Source organism: Camelus dromedarius, chromosome 10 (assembly GCF_036321535.1).
Source record: "Camelus dromedarius isolate mCamDro1 chromosome 10, mCamDro1.pat, whole genome shotgun sequence".
Classification (NCBI taxonomy): Eukaryota; Metazoa; Chordata; class Mammalia; order Artiodactyla; family Camelidae; genus Camelus; species Camelus dromedarius.
In genome coordinates, this window is record NC_087445.1 from 56900648 (window position 1) to 56919513 (window position 18866).

At 37.7% G+C, this 18866-nt stretch overlaps 1 long non-coding RNA gene across 1 annotated transcript in view; it reads right to left on the minus strand.

The window, feature by feature from the left end:
• Nucleotides 1-1106: 1106 nt before the first annotated feature.
• Nucleotides 1107-18866, minus strand: part of LOC135322349 (uncharacterized) — a 35416-nt gene continuing 17656 nt past the window's right edge. The window contains exons 2-4 of the long non-coding RNA XR_010382878.1: nt 7696-7761; nt 2313-2519; nt 1107-1606 (exon numbers count right to left, since the gene is read on the minus strand). This is a non-coding gene — a long non-coding RNA (uncharacterized LOC135322349). The remainder of the gene's footprint in view (nt 1607-2312; nt 2520-7695; nt 7762-18866) is intronic.

Below are 18866 nucleotides of genomic sequence, written 5' to 3' on the forward strand. Positions count from 1 at the left end.
TCAGTGACTCAACCCAAACTCAAAAGCAAACTTCTACCACCACAGGACCAAACTTGATGAGAATTTAGGGTGTTGGCCTGACGTACCAACCCCAGGAACGTGACCTTTTACTTAAGCCTAATCACTAACATCACACGTAAGACACCAAAATAATTTTATGATGTTTCCAGCTACTTATGGTGAGGTGTAGAAGTGACATTTCAGAAAATGGCTGTCCTAAACTGTGGTGCTAAACTTTGTTTTCAAACTGAAGCCACAGAATACATTTCACGTGCAGGGAAGCTCATGTGCCTAAGGATCCCCATGGGATTTGGGGTATGAGTTTTCACTTGAGTATAAATCCATATAAGGTCTTTGCTTTGAACAAGTCAGAAAACTCTGTCTCCATAACGGAATCTCTGAAGACCATTTCTAGCTCTAGTTGCTACACTCCAGCTGGTATGTGTCTGCTTGTCTGTAAGACTCCCTAAACTCTGTCCCCACTTGACATTCTGCCACCTCAACTCCACATTCTCAGACCACAAGAGCCCTCAGAGAAGTAGCTCACCTTTTTCCAACTCTATGATGCGTGCATAGTAGAAATTCAAATCACATTAATGAATTATTTGAATAATTCAAGTTCCCTACCTAAAAAAAATTTAATTAAAAGACTGACCTAACTATAAGATTATATATATAATATATATATATGAATATGAAATCAATTTAACGTGCTAGCAAATATCTGATGTAAACTCTTCCAGAAAAATACACTTCACTTTAGGAAAGAATACATACACGCGCGCGCACACACACACACACACACTCTCTGAAATCCATCCATGAATTTCATCTTTTTTTTTTTTTAACATTTTCCTTTTCACCTCACTTTTTCTTTCTTAATTCTTATCACCAGAAATGTGAAGGTCAGGCTACAGTCAACAAAACAAAAATGAACCCTCCTCAGGCTCCTTTCCTGGAAAGGGCAGCATATGCTCAGGGAAGACTACCAATGCTAACTGGGTCACACTTAGTTGAGGCCCCTTCCCTATAAGCTGATAAAGGGGGACTCAAGAAAAAGGAGCCTCATCCTGTAAAATAAATTGTGTATAATTCATTATGTCCTTTAGCATAAATACCACAAAACAAATTGTAAATAATTTACCAGCCAAGCTACACTGTGGTTCTGATGAACTACCTATCCCCCTTCCCAGAAAAGACCAATAGTCTGGGCCTTTGCTGTTCTACTTTGAGACACCCAAAGTTCAACATTTAAATTAGTCTGTAGTCCTAATTTTTTTTTCCTGCTCACTGCTGCACTGACTCTTGCAAATGCAAGAAACAGAACAAGTATGTTTTACCTGTTAGGCCCAAAAACAGCTCTTCAAAATGTCTTCACTCTTCTAGGTAAGAGGGTGACATTACTTCCCAGCATTTGGAGGAGAGAGTTTTAGTAGGGTAGCCAACTGTCCTGGTTTGCCCAGGACTGGAGGAGGCTCCTGGTTTGCTAAGGGACTTTTGGTTTTAAAACCAGACAGTCCCATGTAAAGGAGGAAAAGTTAGTCAACCTCGTGCTTCTTGGTTGAATGCCACATCACTTCTTGTTCACCTTAACAATTATCCCCACCTGTGGTATGATAAAAAAGATGACCAACACAAAAGATTAATCACACTTATGTTGAAAAGTAGATATCCCCAGTCACTGATTTCTCCAGGTATTGTTAATGTGAATGCAGAATAGAGCAGTTTGGCAAACATTTTACCTGTCTGTAAACATATTTATCTGTTTTTCTAAATATTTCAGTTTTAAAAATGGTTTCTTGCTCTATTTATTTCTATTTCACTTTCAAGCATTACTCCTTTTCTTCTATGATTTTAAGAGACAAATTTTGGACTCATTTTAATAGCCAATGTGACAGAACATTTAAAAAGTTATTGTCTTGAGTTACAAACATTTGTCTTTTTCTAAAAATAGCATAAATCCTTTTTGTAGAAAAATACCAACATGTACATGTATGTTACTTAGAAAATAATAACATACTAACGTGTTTATTTTATCACATACAAAGAATGTCTCCTTCCATATCAGTAAACAAAGGATTTTGTGGCCATCAAGCCTTCAGCCACTACAGCCACCCCTGACAGTGTACTCTGAGGGGATTCAGAATGGAGAAAGTAGAACACTGGCCTTAGATAGTTAAGGTGCATATCAAAAGAATAATTTCAGTAAGTTCAGACTCTTGCATCTTCCCTACACAGAAAAGTGCTAAACTCATTAATGTAAGATCTCTGCTTTTCTTTAATTAACAGTAATTTTTTGATGTTTCACCTACCTGGAGTTTGGGGTTTTGTTTTGTTTTGTTGGCAAAAACTCCTATATCTCCTGGCTTCTCCCTTACATATTCAGAACAGCCTCTCAGAACTGAGAGGCTACCTCCTGGGCTGAGGTAGCATAATTCTCAGCTTTAGGTTGTGTATTTTTTTTTCAGTTGACAACATCCAGGTAGAAACAAATAAATTATTATCTCTGCTTTCAAAATCTAGAAGGAAATAAATCAAATGTTGGCAGTGTTTATTTCTGAGGAAGTGGAATGTGAGATTATGCTCTTTTTTGCTTGTCTGTATTTCTGATCTTTCCATAGTAAGTATGAATAAAAAGAAATAACAGTTAAAAAAAAAAGAGGATCTGAAATTTGGAATTTTATGAGTCTAGAAATTCATTTTTTCCTCTTAAAATTTTCATAATCATTTCTCATTCAATTATACTTCCCCTCTTGCTTGGCTACAATTTTACTTTTGTGACAGTGTAAAGGATATTTAATTTATTTCAACTAATCCGTTATTTTTGCCACTTAATTTCATCCAGCTAATCCTCTATTACTGGTTACTTAATTTTTCCAGTGAATCACCTATTATCAGATATATAGATTATTTCAGCTTTTCCTTGCCACAAACAGGGAAGCACAGGAAGTACAAAAATCACCTTTATGATGCATTAATATTAGACTTATTTGAAAAAAATTATGATTGTAAAATTTAATTTTTTACCAAATCATCACTTCAGCCCCATCATTATTCTAGCCAATTCTTCTTCACCAAACTGCTTTGGCCAAAATGTTTTCAGTCATATCATCTAGAATCCCAAAGAATGAGTTACACACTCATTTTGAGGAGAAACATAGAGAAGATAAACAAGCTTAAAGAGGGTAAGAGTACTGAGATGTATTGAAACCATCGTTACTTTAAAGACATTCAGATTTACTGAGAGCATTCTTGAGGGTGTGACGGACCAAGGCCATTACAGAGAAATCTCTATAATCTCACTCTTCTCCCTTTCTCTACCTACACCTCCCCTTCCAGACAGCATCCCAGATTAAACCACCACCATTATGTCCCCCAACATCCTACAAACTTAAAACACTTCTCATTTTTATATTAACGTTTATATATTCCAAACATTTTCCTTCACATTGTAGTGCCCATTCTATCCGTTATGAAGCTCTCACCTGCCTGTTAACCTAACTCAAACTGGCTCAAGTGAGAGGGAAATTGGTCATTTCACATGACAAAGTCCAGAAGTCAAGCAAGCTTCTGGGTTTCTTGGTTCATTGACAGGTCTGTATCATCAAGAGCTTTCTTCTAACCCCCCACCCTGCAGCCTTAGGGTATCAGCTTTGTGCAGAGACTGCCTGTTTCCAGGGTTGAAAACGGCTACCAGCAACAACCAGAAAGACCAGGAAAAATTGCTCTTCCAACCATGGAATACTGTCAACACTCCATATCCCCAGATTCTACATTTGTGGATTCAACTTACCGTGAATTGAAGATATTTGAGGAAAAAAAATTCCAGAAAGTTCCAAAAAGCAAAATTCGAATTTACCAGCAACTATTTACACAGCATTTACAACTGTATTTAAAACTATTTACAGAGCATTTGCATTGTATTAAGTATTATAAGCAACTAGAGATGATTTAAAGTATATAGGAGTATATGAGTAGATTACATGAAATACTACACTGTTTTATATAAGGGATTTGAGCATCCCCAGATTTGGGTATTTGAGGGGGTCCTGGAACCAATCCCCCAAGGATACTGAGGGACAACTGAGTACAGCTTCCATTTGGTCTGATGTGACCAATTTAAGACACACATGCTACCCAGAACCAATTAACAGTTGCCAGGAAGATGCCGTGTGTTGACAGACCTAGACTCAGAGTAATTAAATTTTACTCCCAGAGCTGGAAAGGTGGTATAAGTAAAATCAGTGTTCTCTTGGGAAAGAGCAAAAGGGAAGAAGACAATGCAGAGTAGGGAACAAACTGAATCTATTACACACTTGCTACATTTTCCTTTAATGATTCCTTCATTTCATGTTGATTAAATTACTAAGCTAGCTGCTGCCTCTCTGCCTCACTGGGCTTTGTAGTTGAATTATAGTATGGTAGGGAAGAGCTCTGGAATCCCAAGGTCATGGTTCACCACCCAGTTCTGCCACTTTCTTCCTTTGTGAAGAAGCCTTATGAGCATCAATACATTATTTGATCTCTCTGTGCTTATCCCCACAACTGTAAAATGGTCATAACTACTATTTCATTTTGCTGTTATATGGGTTTCATAAGAGTCCATTCAGTACCTGACTACAGTGATGATTTAGAAAATGTTAGTTTTTCTTATTAATATTTGTAGGTTAATTGAATGCAAAATGGTAATCTCGATAGTGGTTCTCAAAGCATGGTCCCTGGACCAGTAGCATCACCATCACCTGGGAACGTATTAGAAATGCATATGTTCAGGCTTCACAGCAGACATCAGAAGCTCTGCAGGTGGGGCCCAGCAGTCTGAGTTTTAACAAGGCCCCCCAATGATTCTGAAACCTGTTCAAGTTTGAAGATCAGCTGTATCTAATATATACTCGGTGCATTTTCCTTTTATGATCCCAACACCAACTCTGCCTCCAGTCAAATTGCACCAGTCACCATTCCTAGAAAGTGCCTTACAATCCTCAAAGTATCTTCACCCTTGGTTTTCCCTCTCTCTGCTGTGCTACCTCCACTGTATCCCTATCTTTAAAGCTCAGCCCAAATGTTACCGTACACAGATGTTACATCTGCCTGGAATGCTCTTCCTCTAAATCTCTGCAGAGTTGAGCCCTTCTCATTTCCAAGGTCTCAGATAAGATAAAATGGCACCTCTTTAGAGAGACTTTCCCACACCACCAAGTCCAAAGTAGCCTGAGTCTCCCTCCATCACATTACACTGTTTTATTGTTTCCAGAGCACTTAATCACTATCTGAATGTGTTATTTATTTATTTGTTAATTGTCTCCACCAAGATATAAGAAATGTAAAGGCAGGAACTTAGTCTACTCACCACTATATAGATCCTTAGCACCAGAACAGTGCCTAAGAAACAGTAGGCACACATTAAATATTTGTTGCATGAATGAAAAGATAAAATAACAGTGAGATTTCTATAATACCAACATAAGGGCCAAATAAGCTGTGTTATGCATGCTTCTCACATGATTCAAGTCATCACATTATGGCTAACAGACTCAGAAATCTCTGTTCTGAGGTCAAAGAATTACAGCTCCCACATGGTACAGAGGGCAGGAAGTCCCCAGTTGCTTCCCTCCTCCATGTAAGCAAATAGGAAACCAGCCAGACAGTTGTATTTGCTCTTATCTGTATATCTATTCAAGGCTTTCCCCATGGTCTTGGTAGTTTGTTTAATTACCCTGACAACTCAGAAATTTATTCTGCCTCCACATAAGCCCTATTTCCTGACACCTTGATGTTTCTGGAGATGAAGATCAATTTGTCCATCTCTACCTCATGATAACCCCTTACATCTGTAAATTGAGTAATGAAGTCAACCCTCACTTTCTCTTTTCCAAAGTGAGTTACTCCAATTCCCTTCATCACTCCTCTGAGGGCCCATTTAAAAATGTCTAGTACTTTTCTATGGAGCCTCTCCAGAATTTTCCATTATTTATAAAATGAGGACATTCAAACTGGGAGCAATGATAAGAAAGATTCAGAATGGTTTTATTAAATTAGAGGTGCCTGCAAACTCTGTGCTGCAGTGATAAAAGCCAGAAATACTACAACAAAAGTTCAAGTCCCCACTTAGCCACTTAGACCATTGTACTTTAGACATAGTCTTAACCTTTTTGATCCTCACTCTGATGTCTCTAAAATGGAAGTTCTTACTCTTCAAGATCTTTATGACAAACACATAAGAACACATATATGCAAGTGTGTAAAATGTGAAATGCTTTACAAGCACAAGTAACTGTTTAAAGAAATAGTATTTTTCACCTCTCTTTAAGGTCAGAGGTCATTACTAATAAATTCTATTTTGCATAAAGAAAGGAAAGGTACCAGTTCTAAGCGAGAACACTAACCCCATCCCCAATAGCTCTTTCAAGGGTCTATTTATGATGAAGCAGGGCTCATGCTCATAATTTCCTTTAGCTCATTACCAGCATGCTACTTGTTGACCTTCACTAGAAGAATGGCTGCATTGGACATTCTGGGAAGAGTTCTCTTACATATCAAGGGGAATCAGAATAAATACATTCTGTATATTCTCCTGTTAAAAAAACAGATGCATCATCATGGTAAATGTGGTGGCCATGAGAGTACATAACTACAGGGAGAAATGACCAAAGGCCCAGCTGCTGCTCTGGAATCCATCACTTCTTTGAGATGAGGCCACACTTCCCACAAGCTCTTCCCAGCCAATTACTGAGCTCAGAATAGCTTGGGTGCCCCATTCCTGAAACACAGGACATGCAAGTACTCCTCTATTGGTTGACTTTGGTTCAAGGTTGTCTCCCATTGCCAAACTTTCCTTGGATGGAATAGCCATCTAAGATGTTTCCACTAACCTCCTTACCCATCTCCTTTCCTCAGGTCAGACCTCCACCATGGTTAGCCAGCTCTGCCAGCTTCTCCAGTCCTATTCTACTTTTTCCCACAAATATTTCCCCTAATAAAATCCTTGGCATCTCTTTCTTGGAGAATCCAGAATAATGTTGTAAACAAAACAAAAAATGAAAGCACACAGCTTTCAAGGAAATTTTACATCTATAATCACATCTATTCCTTTTAAATATCCAATAAATTACGCAAAAGGGGAATTGGAATCCCCACTGTTTATATGAAGAAATAAATAACCAACATCAAATAATTGACCAAGATTAACTATGTCATTTTTTTCAATAGCTTCTCCATCTTCTAGTCTTCCATGTTTGGTGTTCAGAAAAAAAGCTGTAAATTTACCTTCCCTTTTGATGATTATTTTTCTAATATGAATAATCATAGCACCTATAATTTATTAAGCAGGCACTGTGTAAGTGCATTAGATACACTCAATTTTTCACTTAATCCTTACAACTCAAGAAGGTAGGTACTGCCTCCTTTATATAAGTGAAGAAACAGCTTCAAGAAGTTAAGCAACCTGCTCAAGATCACTCAGCTACTAAGCAGAGGACCCAGGACCAGCCCCTGACTCTAACTCTAAGGCTATAAGCACTAATAATAGTACCTCGAATGTGTAGAACATTTTCTAAGCACTTCTACATGCAGTAGGAAGTGGGACTGATATTCACCAGTAACTCCCCCTGCCGAGTCTGGAGAAGACAAGAACTAGGGAAAGGAATAGGGCTGACAGGCAACAACAAGGAACAGGCAAGGATGAGAATGACTAACCTTCTTTCAACTTCTTTAGCTCAGGTTGCAGAACAGTTGCTCACAGCTATCTGTATTCCAAGGGACCTTATTTCAAAGAAGGTATGAAAAAAATGTAAGTTTTTATTTAAGAGATTTCCAGAAAATATTTGCCCAGGTAACTGTCCCAAAATTATTAGATGGAAACCAGCTTCCTACCACCTACCAGCCATGAAATGGGGAAGAAAGCATTAGGCACTCATGGTTATCCATGATCCAATTCATAGCCTCCTCTCCAGCTTCATCTCTCATGCTGTTTTACTTGATGCTTAAATACAACAGTATCCCTACTGTACTGACACATGCCTCTGTACATTTGAGTGTGCAGTTTGCTGTCTAATTCACCCTTCCTTCCCTTCCATCTCCAACTCTAGAACTATCATTATTCTCTCCCATTGTTCCCTATTCCTTCTCTTCACTGTAACTGCAAAACTTTATAAATGGGTATCTATTTATTTATTTGTTATTTAAATCTTGAATTTGTAGAAAACACATCCTCAGCTCATCATGCTACTTGAGAGCAAGGACCCAGGTTTATTAAATTGGATATTTCCAAGGTGCACCCACATATCCTCAAATTTGCTGAATAAATGAATGAACAAGCAAGTTCAGGAAGGACATTAAAAGAGAGGGAATTACAAAATAGTAGAGATTTATAGAGCTTAAATATTAGTTAGTCTCCATAATGACTTGTGTTCAGGGAACTCTAAGTGCTTTATAAATATTAATTTACACTCTATTCACAGGAAGAACTCTTTATCTGTAACTTAGAAGCAAAGAAAGTAAAGCCAACTGAAGTGACTTTTCCAAAAACAACATAATGAGTTAAATAGGGAGCTTCGGTCTTGACTTGAAAAGCATTATTTTATACTGTCTTGTTCCCAAAGGATTTGAGGTGGCTTTGAAAGACATAGACAGTTACACAATTTAGAGTGTCCACAAAAACAAAACAAGCCAGTTGCTCAGGAGAAGCACGACTATTCCTGGTACAAGGTCTGAAAGAAATTTTTCCCTTGGGTCCTCACAAAGAGTAGCAAACCACATCCTCAATCACATCCTCCAGGACATGTAACAGTGAGGCTCATAGGGCTGTTTGTAGCATTCCTCAGTGTGGGCTGATGGCACAAAGCCAAGGCTCAGATCCATGGAGCAATTCTCCAAGGAGCCAAATCAAGACAGCCCAGGTGTGCAATTCTCTGATGGTCTGTCTTAATCCAAAAAGGACATCTGGAGATTCTGGAGGAATCATTTAACAGCACACCCTTCTTATGCTGGGCTCTGTAAATTTTACTTCTCACACGAAAACTTCTAATAAACATTAACTAATAGTGATTGAAAATGGCCACCATCCAGAACACAGTCAAAAGTTGTGGAGTTATGGAGAGTTCCATATGATTTATCAGTCAAATGACCTGGGGAAGGTGTAGGTTAAGCTGCTGTGTTAAAAGGACCCCAAAATACAGTGACTTAGACAAAACTAAAGTTTATTTCTCTCTCATGTAACAGTAAAGATATAGGAGGGTCGTTCAAGGCAGGTGGGTAGCTCTGCTCGACAAGGTCATCTAGGGACGTAGGCTGGCAGTGTGCCTCTGCCATCCTCAACAAGCAGCTCCCTTTCAGTCCAAAACAGCTGCTCTGGTTGTCGCCATTTTAGAGCCAAAGGAAAGAGAGAATGAAAGGCAAACAGCTTTCCTGTAAAAACGTAATCTAAAAGTCATACATATAAACTATTTGATCACTTAGTGACATGGACACACCTGTCTGCAAGGAAGACTAGAGAATGGAATCTTTACCTGGGCAGCCTCATATGTGCTTAAAACTCAAGGAGATTATATTACATCCAGGAAAAATGGGAGAGTGGATAAGGCAAACCATCAGAATCTGCCACAGGGAAATGACATCTGCTTAAACAGAATTATCCCCAGATTAAAGGCCAAACCACTATCAGCCTGAGGGAAATAAAGACACAACTATTACAGGTTCAAGTTTTCTACATTCTTGTGTTCTATTCAGTGCATTGACAATGAAGGATCAAGACTCCAAAGTTCTATATTATATGCATGACTATACTCATTTTAGACAGAAAAGAAATGTTAAGTTGTTGTTTCTAAATGTAGTATCAGATATTAAGAAATGTCATTTCCTTGTGAACCCTCCAAGATAAACTAGTTGCAAAATGTAAGCAAAGGTAAACAAATAAGATGACAACCATATAGGATTCTTACCTCTAAGCTAGTTAAATGTCAGAGAGATTTTACCAAAATTCGGTAAATTGGTTTTGGAATAGGTGACCTTAGATGACCTCTCTCTGGCAGCCATTAGATGACTGCATCAGTTTGTCTGGCAGGGTATTCTTAGTTTGAAACAATAAAATCATGATGAGGTCAGCATGTTGTTATTCTCTCTGTCTAGGGAGGTAGAAAGCATCTGCCTATATCATCCAAATGGGATGTCACATTATTACAAGTTTACAAAAATTGGGCAGCAGAATTTATGACTTACCTACTGAAAACCATCTCCTTCCTCAGGAGACTGCTCTTGTGCCTGCTGGCTTCCATGGTAATATTAGGATTTACATTCTATATGAGCTTTAGTCTATATGAACATAGATTTTTCTCCCATAAGCAACTCCTTTCCACAGAGTGAAAGTTTAAGAAAGAGTCAATAAAAGATAAAACTCTTAGTTTTTCTTCCTAATTTTCTCCACAAGGTAGTAAAGAATATAACAATGGCCAACAGGGCTTAAAGCTGATCTAGTCCTCATGTAACAGATTTGGCCTAAGAAGCCTACATGTGTACTTTGTCAGAAGCAAACAGGTACTTCGTCTAGACATCAGGTAGACAAGTGTACAGGTCTATAGTTTGAGGGGAATAAGTGATTGCTGTATTAAATATGGAGGGGCCTACATCCTATCAGTAGGCATGCTTTCAAGTATACTCTCATTACTAAAAAAAAAAAAAACAGCCAATGTAACCCTGAGTATGTATGTATGTATGTATGTATGTATGAAGAACGATGTGCTAACAGAGTGAGGTTCTATTTGGCATAATTTGGTAAGGGGAGAAGGAAAAGAGAACTAAAATCTGTTGAGTGTACCTATGTGCCAGGGGCAACACTATGTCCTTTATCTTTGTTGTTTGCACTTATTTCTCACGACAACCCTGTGAGGCAGGCATTGTTATCACCATTTTAGAGATGAGGAACCTGATGTGAAATGACCTGCCAAAGGTCATATTGTTCATGCACAGAGAAGCTAGAATTCAACCCAGTCTGACTGCACAATGAATGCTCTTTCAAATAAACCACACTGCTGAACTGGGATTCTACCTATTCCCCACTTATTCCATGCACCACAAATTCTATGTGACCACAAATGAGGCTCTGGTCTACAAAGTTCAAGTAGTGATTCCTAAAGGGGCTTTTAATTCCACTACAATTCTGCTAGTAGGCTCTTTGTCTGTCGTATTTTGCTGTTATATTCATCACCTAAAATGGTGCCTGCACCCTCTCCTCACAAAAGTTTTTTTAATGAATGACTGAGACTAGTCACTTCTTTTTAACAAGGATGGTATACTATTTCCAGAGAAGTCCCAATGTCTCTAACTGTTTGAATCTCAACTTGAATCTCTTTAATATACAAATTCTGTCTGTAATGCATTTCATAAAATTCAACTATTTCTAGTATTGTTATTATTAAACTGTCATTTATTGAACATTTACTATGCTCATGGTATTGTTCGAGGTACTTTCATGCACTATCCCATCTAATCTCACAGTAACTCTACAAAGAAGGTATTTATTTCATTCATGAAAAAGCTAAGGTGTACAATGATTCAGTAACTAAAAGGACTCGACCCAAAGCTACTCAACTCCAAGACCAATGGTGGACCTAGAAAATTTAACATCTGAAACAGATCATTTTTTTAAATTTCTACTTCTATACAACAAAATTATTTTCAGTAAGTCTAATTAAAATAAGCATTATTTTAAAAGAACTGATTAAGAAAGAATAAATTTCAACTTTAAAATATTCAAGGTCAGCAGGATATTTCACAAATGCACTAAAACTTGCATCCACTAAACAAAAAGATTACACCCTACAGTTCATCTGTGATCTCATCATTTTAAATTTTAAGCACAAATAAAATTTCTAAATGGTCATACAGAGTAACAGAACGATGTAACTTAAATTCTGTGTCTTTGTCTTCACAATCACCGTGCTATCATTGTTTATTTCAAATCTTTGTTTTAAACACAGGAATAGGTATGCTACAGGTACTGGAAACACAAAGCACATAGGAAATGAGCAGTAAAGATTCCAAACCATTATGAACTTTACTCTCAAAACCAACATATGTAGCTGAGTCCATGTGTACTAAGCATTAACTATATAACCCAGAGTTTTTAAAATTAATGTAGAAGATAAAATTCATTAAAAAATAAGATGTAAAAATACATTACTATGAAGCTCACATGTATATTATTAGCAGTAACCCTCATAATTGAAACTTAGAAAAGATTTTCTCAAGGCATACTGTTATCAACAGCTTTGTTGAAAATTCTAAATGCTTATGATAATAAAATGCAAAACAACATTCCGTTCTTTTTATTATTGTTTTTAAATTCTCTATAGACAATGCACCTCATATTATCTGCACCTGAGGCTGAACCTTCCCACTACCACTCTCCTTGGTATGTCACTGACAAAGACAGCTCTCAGTCATGCAGTCACTACCTATTACTGCGCTCACTGTCTTTACTTGAGCTCAGCTGTGCTCTTTCCTCTTTGTCCTTTAAACTCATGCAAATATCCACATGGTAGAAAGACTGATTCTTCTCCAGTGTGGAGCCCTATGAATACCTCCCCACTTTTAGAAGGAAAAAGAGTTTCTGGCCTCAGTCACCTTTAAGATTCACCTGTTCAATCTCCCTTTAAGGCCCCTGTGACCTTAGAAAAGACTGCCTCACTGTAAGCACTAGAGTGACAATCGATCTTCTTCCTGTGTCTGTTAGTGTAAGTTATGTGCATAAACTAATATAATCTGGAAATGAGGAAAAATCACTTCAGTCACTGTCCACTTAGTGAAAAGTAAACTCAACATTTTTAATGTTCTTTTACAATTGCTGAACATATCCAAGAATCCCTCTGAAAATGTACCTTAAAATAAAACACTAAATGGATAAAATAGAAGTGAAAGGGAAAACAGAAATAAGGAGAGATTTAGAATAATTTTGGTTGTCAGGAAGTTTTGTGAGAAAAAACAGTTGTGCTTAAATTATTTTTGTGCATTATACAATATAATATATGTATGCCATATATATTAGAGAAAATTTCTAGTGTCTATATGATGTCAATAAATATTTCATGAATGAATGAGTTTGTAAAATAAATATTATTTATACTGAGTCAGAATATTTTGTCGTCTGTAGCTCTTTCTCCTGAAATGATTCACACAAATTGCTGCCAGATTATAATATTCATCCCCAGGGAAATTTTATCTCTTGACAATTCCTCTTCATTCATTAATCCCTACAGTAAACTGAGATAGTTAATAGTCATTAACTTCCTCATTTTGGAAATGGCAATACTGAGACATGGTGACAGGGTAGAGTTACTCCCTTAAGTGCCTCAGGGTGAGTGACATACATACATACTCAGGGTGGATCCCTGAGACTTGCTAGGAATAGAGCACCAGGAAGAATCACAGAATCTTGGGGTAGAAGGCACCTCAAAGACCGTCCTACCTTCCCTACCTCAGCCTCAGCAAATGCTACGTTCCCACTACAGTCTTCAGCCTCCATCGGCAATACCTCCAAGAACAGTGAGCTCACCACCTGAGTTGAATCACCCTACTTTGGGACATCTCTGACTATTAAAAAATTCTTTCTTGTGTTGAGCTGAATTTTGTCAGTTGATATGTTCTACTCTTCTTTCTGAGGCTGAACAGAACAAGTCTAGTCTCTGTTTCATCTGACCTACCTTCAAAAATATTAAGGCAGCAAGCATTTCACAGTCGATTATCCCAGTTCTCTCTACCAGACCTCATGTGATGCAGTCTCAAGTCCTCTCACCACCCTAGTCACCTGCCCTGTAATAACTTGTCCGCTCAGGAGGGAAGGCTTTGTGATCAAAAGCGTATCTCCTAGAAAACTGGACTTTGCTAACTCATCCTTGCTTTTCCTTGCTTATTTCTTTCCTCAGAAGCAAAGAAAACAGAAGACATCAGAGAATTTCTGCTCTAGATCTTCTCAACAATGCCAACTTTCAACTCATTTCCTAGCAACCAAAGTAATCTTGTGGATGAGGTTCCACTGATTCAGTCAATGTTCTGCAGAGCGTAAAACATGATGTGGATCTTTAGGCAGTGAAGGGTGAAGCTTCAGTCAGAAGTCACCACCTTATTAAAGAGAAAGGAAAGATTTTGTTTAAAAAAAACTTTTATGTGAATATTTTTTACATAAACAACCCTAGAGTGATGGTAATAAACATTAAAATGAGAAAAATACACCCAGAACTTCATCAGTCACTAGAATGCCCTTTTCATTTTTCTGTTTTGCCTACCAATTCTTGTCCACATGCATAAGCATATTTATATTTACATTTTCAAATCCTAATGTAAGTTTTGGATCCATCCTGTTAAATCTAACATTATATTGCAAGTTTTATTCATTTTGCTTCACAATTTTTACTGTTATTATAATGGATATATAATATTCCTCATAATATTACAGATAATCTACTTAATTCATTCACTGTTAGAAGACTTTTTAATGAATTTACAAAATGTTCTTATTATAAATAGTGCCACAAATTTTTTAATGCTTACCGCCTCTTCATTCTTTAGGCAAAGTATCATTATCCCCACTGTACAGATTAGTAGGTCAAAAAGGATAAGCATTTTTACAGCTCAAAAAATATTCTGACAATGAAAACTATTTTTTAATGGACTGGTTAGCCCTATGAGATGAGAATATCTACCCGTTACTAAAAGTCTAGTATGCATAGACTCTGCTCTGAAGGATTTAGGAATAGAGTTCCATTTTCACCCTCAATAGAATTTAAGAAGAAACTGGGAGGAAACTGTTTTATCCCAGCATTAGAGATGAGGAAAAGGAGGTTTACCTAGGAACTCTGAAAGTATCATTAATTTAAAGATTGAGGATTTGAACTCAAGCTCTTCTGGCTCTAAAACCCATACCCACCAAAACTCAGTTTGCTCAACTATAAAACAAGAGATTGAACTAGATATTCTCTTAAAGCTGTCCCAGTCAAAGTATTCAGAAGATTTCCGATAGCTACAGATCATGATAATCCTTTCTCAGCACTAACATTCTGTTAGTTGAAGTCTCCCTCCTGGATAATGCGGGAGCTGTTTCAGCACTTCTTCGCTTATAAAAGATGCTGATAGCAGGCATTTTTCACTGAATCTCCCTCACTGGCAATAGCAGTTCTAGGTGTCACCTTCATATCAGTAACTCTTATGAACGATCTTGTATTATGTGAATTCCCTCCTTTGATCATTGCATAATAATTTTACAATTTTTCTCAGTCATTAGTAAGTCTCTTGACAAAATGCTTCACTTTTTGAAATACATCTACACCATCTTCCTGATTCTCCTGTAACTTGTTTTTGTTTTGTTTCTAAATGTTCTCCTGTGAACAAATGAGTTTTACCTCTGCACTTGTGTATAATACATAGAATTTACTCTTGAATCATTTGGGGAAATAATCTATAAGACATGCAATTTGTTTTGCACAGTGCAATTTACAATCTTAGATAATATGGTCTGGAAGAAGAGACTCCCTATCTTTGTAACTTTAGCTTTGGCTGACCATCCATTCAACATCACACAGTCCATGTATTTTCCACACTCTGTATTTTCTGTATATATAATTCCCTCAAAAACACACACACACACACACGCACATACACTGTTAAGTACCATCGTAAACTCTCTTCCTGAGTGAGCTGCCATTCACCAGAAATATCCAGACATGATAATAATGACCATCAGTCCAACAAGCTAAGAGTATGGGTTCAATAAACACTGGTTAAACTGAGAAGGGAAGGAGTTCCAGCTCTTTGGTCCCCTGTGGCCCCTCAACCTGAAGGTTCTCTAGTCCTGGCTATTGTATTTTCAATCTATAATTAATAGTACAGTCTTTTTGATGAGTTTGCATGTAGCAGGCTAGGCTTGAATCTGATGTTTTTTAACTGAAATGCAGGGAAGACATCCAAAAGCCAAGGAAGAGACAGGAGACAAGGGAAACGGGAGCAGACTGTCCCATCTTACCAGCTTTCCTTTCCCACAGAGTCTACTGGCTGAAACAGAGGGTGTTCGTATTGCAAGGGGAGGGGGGCAGGGAGTGGAGAAGGGGAGAAGAAAATGAAAGTGACTGTATTTGCTTAAATATAAACAAACCAGGTACACAATATCTTTGTATAACCCTGTTGCTAATAAACACATAAGCAATCAGACTGCATCTGGGATTTTGCAAATAAAACAGCAGAAACAGTCCCTGCACTCAAGGGGCTCCTGGTCTGAATTCCAAAAAAACAATGCAAGAGTGGGCTGGAAAAGCAAGCCTGGCCATGTAGGCAAAAGGAAATGTCCAGGAACAGAAGAGAAGCTCGCTGAGAAGCTCGCTCAGAATCTCGCTCAGAAGCTCCTGAAAGTTTGTCAATCTCTGAACTTAAATCAGGGCCCTGCCTCTGACTCCCATCTGTGAAACAGGACTAACTGTAACCACTAGGCAAGATTACGGTGAGTGAGAATTAGGTGAAACAAAGTATGGTAAAAGAACACTGTAAACTATGAAGAAACATACAAATATAAATTAAAACTTGAGGCTTGGAAGCAGAATTCCCCTAAAAATGTCATATTCAGTCTTTGGATCAATAAACTTCACAGCTTCTTTTGCCCCTACTGTTAACTATATATTAATATTCATTGAGCATCTACCTATACACCACTCACATGTATATGAATTAACTTTAATACTCCCTAAAATTTGCCAGGTAAATATCATTATTCCCAATTTACAGATAACAAAATATAGTTCGGATGAAGATGACAACAGATTTGGCATTTATTTTGCTCATTTAACCACTTTCCATAACTTTCCTAGTCTGTTTTTAGTATTTCTTACAACATAGTTCTACCAGAATATTGAGACTGAGTATCAAGATCCCAGCCCCATTCAATAATTTACTTTATTTCATTAGTTCACTCATTTAACCAATATTTATTGAGTCCCTACCAGGTGCCAGGGATTGCCCCAGGTGCTGCAGAAAAGAGAAGGTCTCTGCTCTTGTTTACTTATATATGAAGAAGACAGATGATAAACAGATAAACAAATACATCAACATGATACTATCACATAGTGACAGGTGCTGTGAAGAACATTTAAATACGTTCAAATGATGACTAAGTGAATGAACAAAATTGTCATTTATCCTATTAAAAAGTTTGTATTTTCCTCAGAAAATGTAAAATGGAATCTGTATAGTCCCATCCATCATGTTTTTCTGCCAAAGACACATGAGCCAAGAGCCAAGATAAATGCTTCCTGCGACCAATATAGAGTTATCAATGTCAAAGAAATTATGTACTTTGGAGGTATGCAATTTAATCCAACAATCCTCTTTAAAACATCCTCAACTGTTTATACCTCCCCTCAGGTTGCCTACCAGCCCAAGGCTATGAAATAAACTGGAGACAGTTCTGAAGAACATCCTGTCTGCAAATAGCTTCACTGTGATAAAAGCCCATTATAGTCAGGCATGATAGGATCCAGAATCTGCACGTTTCCTATGAGGAACACAGAGACGTGGGTACGACTAATAGCAGAAATAAAACTACTTTGTGCCAATATGAGAGAGACACAAATATCATTCAGGAACATCTTGGGGAAGTGTCCTACAAAATCCATACGGTTTCTTGGCCAAGGCTTTTTGGTTTATTACCACTGAAAATTAGTTTAGTTTGGTTGATTACATCGCAAATCATAATATGTACTGCAATCTTCTGTGGTCTTCTAATGATCAGAATAAGTTGCAAAACATCAAGCATAGCTTCTAGGTTATGACGTATGTAAATCTTCCTGGTACATTGCCAACGGAGTGCCCAAGAGAATGGGATTAGTGTCTTTAACGAGAGTAATTCAACTTCCTCATTTAAAAAAGCACTCTCAATAAGTAACCCTCATTGACAGTTTACTGCTCCTTGGGTGGAGAAGTAAAATAGCAAGAGCACAGTATTTGGAAATTAGGACCTAATTTGACACACATCTCTGCTATTTCCTGGGTGAGTCATCGTCTATAAATTATTTATCCTCTTTGAGTCTGTTTTCTCATCTGTAAAATGGGGATAGCAATACCTCTCAATCAGCATTTTTGTGCAGAATAAGTAAAGGAATGTGCGCTTACACACATCACAAAGGACAACACATAACTGGTCATGGTCACTCTTGAGGCGCCCCTGCTACAACTACGATGTTGTAACGATCCCTTACAACCAGGACGTAAGACATGTGCCAATCTGGAAGCCTCAGCAACTCTATTTGTACATTTTTTTTCAGCATGAAAAAGCAGGATATTTAAGCCTTCTAGTATTAAAATGTATAGTAGAAATGACAGGGCATTATCTGAGCTGTGTTCCTGTCACCATTACTCAGGGTATCTCAACTTCAAGTTAGGTGCAATAAGAATCATCATAAGCACTGAACAAATATTTCATTCATTCATTCATTTCCCATCTATCATTAGATGTCATACACTCATTCAATAAGTCTATTCTGAGCTCACTGTTGTGCTAGGGACTGTTTAACAGCTGGGGTCACATTCCAGGAGGGGAGGAAAAGTCAGTGATTGCAGCACACTACGATGAGGGCAATAACAACACAACAACGATAAAAGTTAACTCTGCTGATCAAGCTTCTGGTTGTAAGCATCAGACACCAACTCTGGTTTATTTAAGCAGAAAAGAAACAGGCCGGGGGGGGGGGGCGGGGGGGGGACAGGGAGATTGCTCACAGAATTTCTGGGAAGCATGGAGAACTAGATGCCAAAAATGAGCAGGAACTAAGAGAGGCTACACAACAGGACCACAGCCCAAATCCCACCACAGGGAAAATCTGGTGAGGACACTG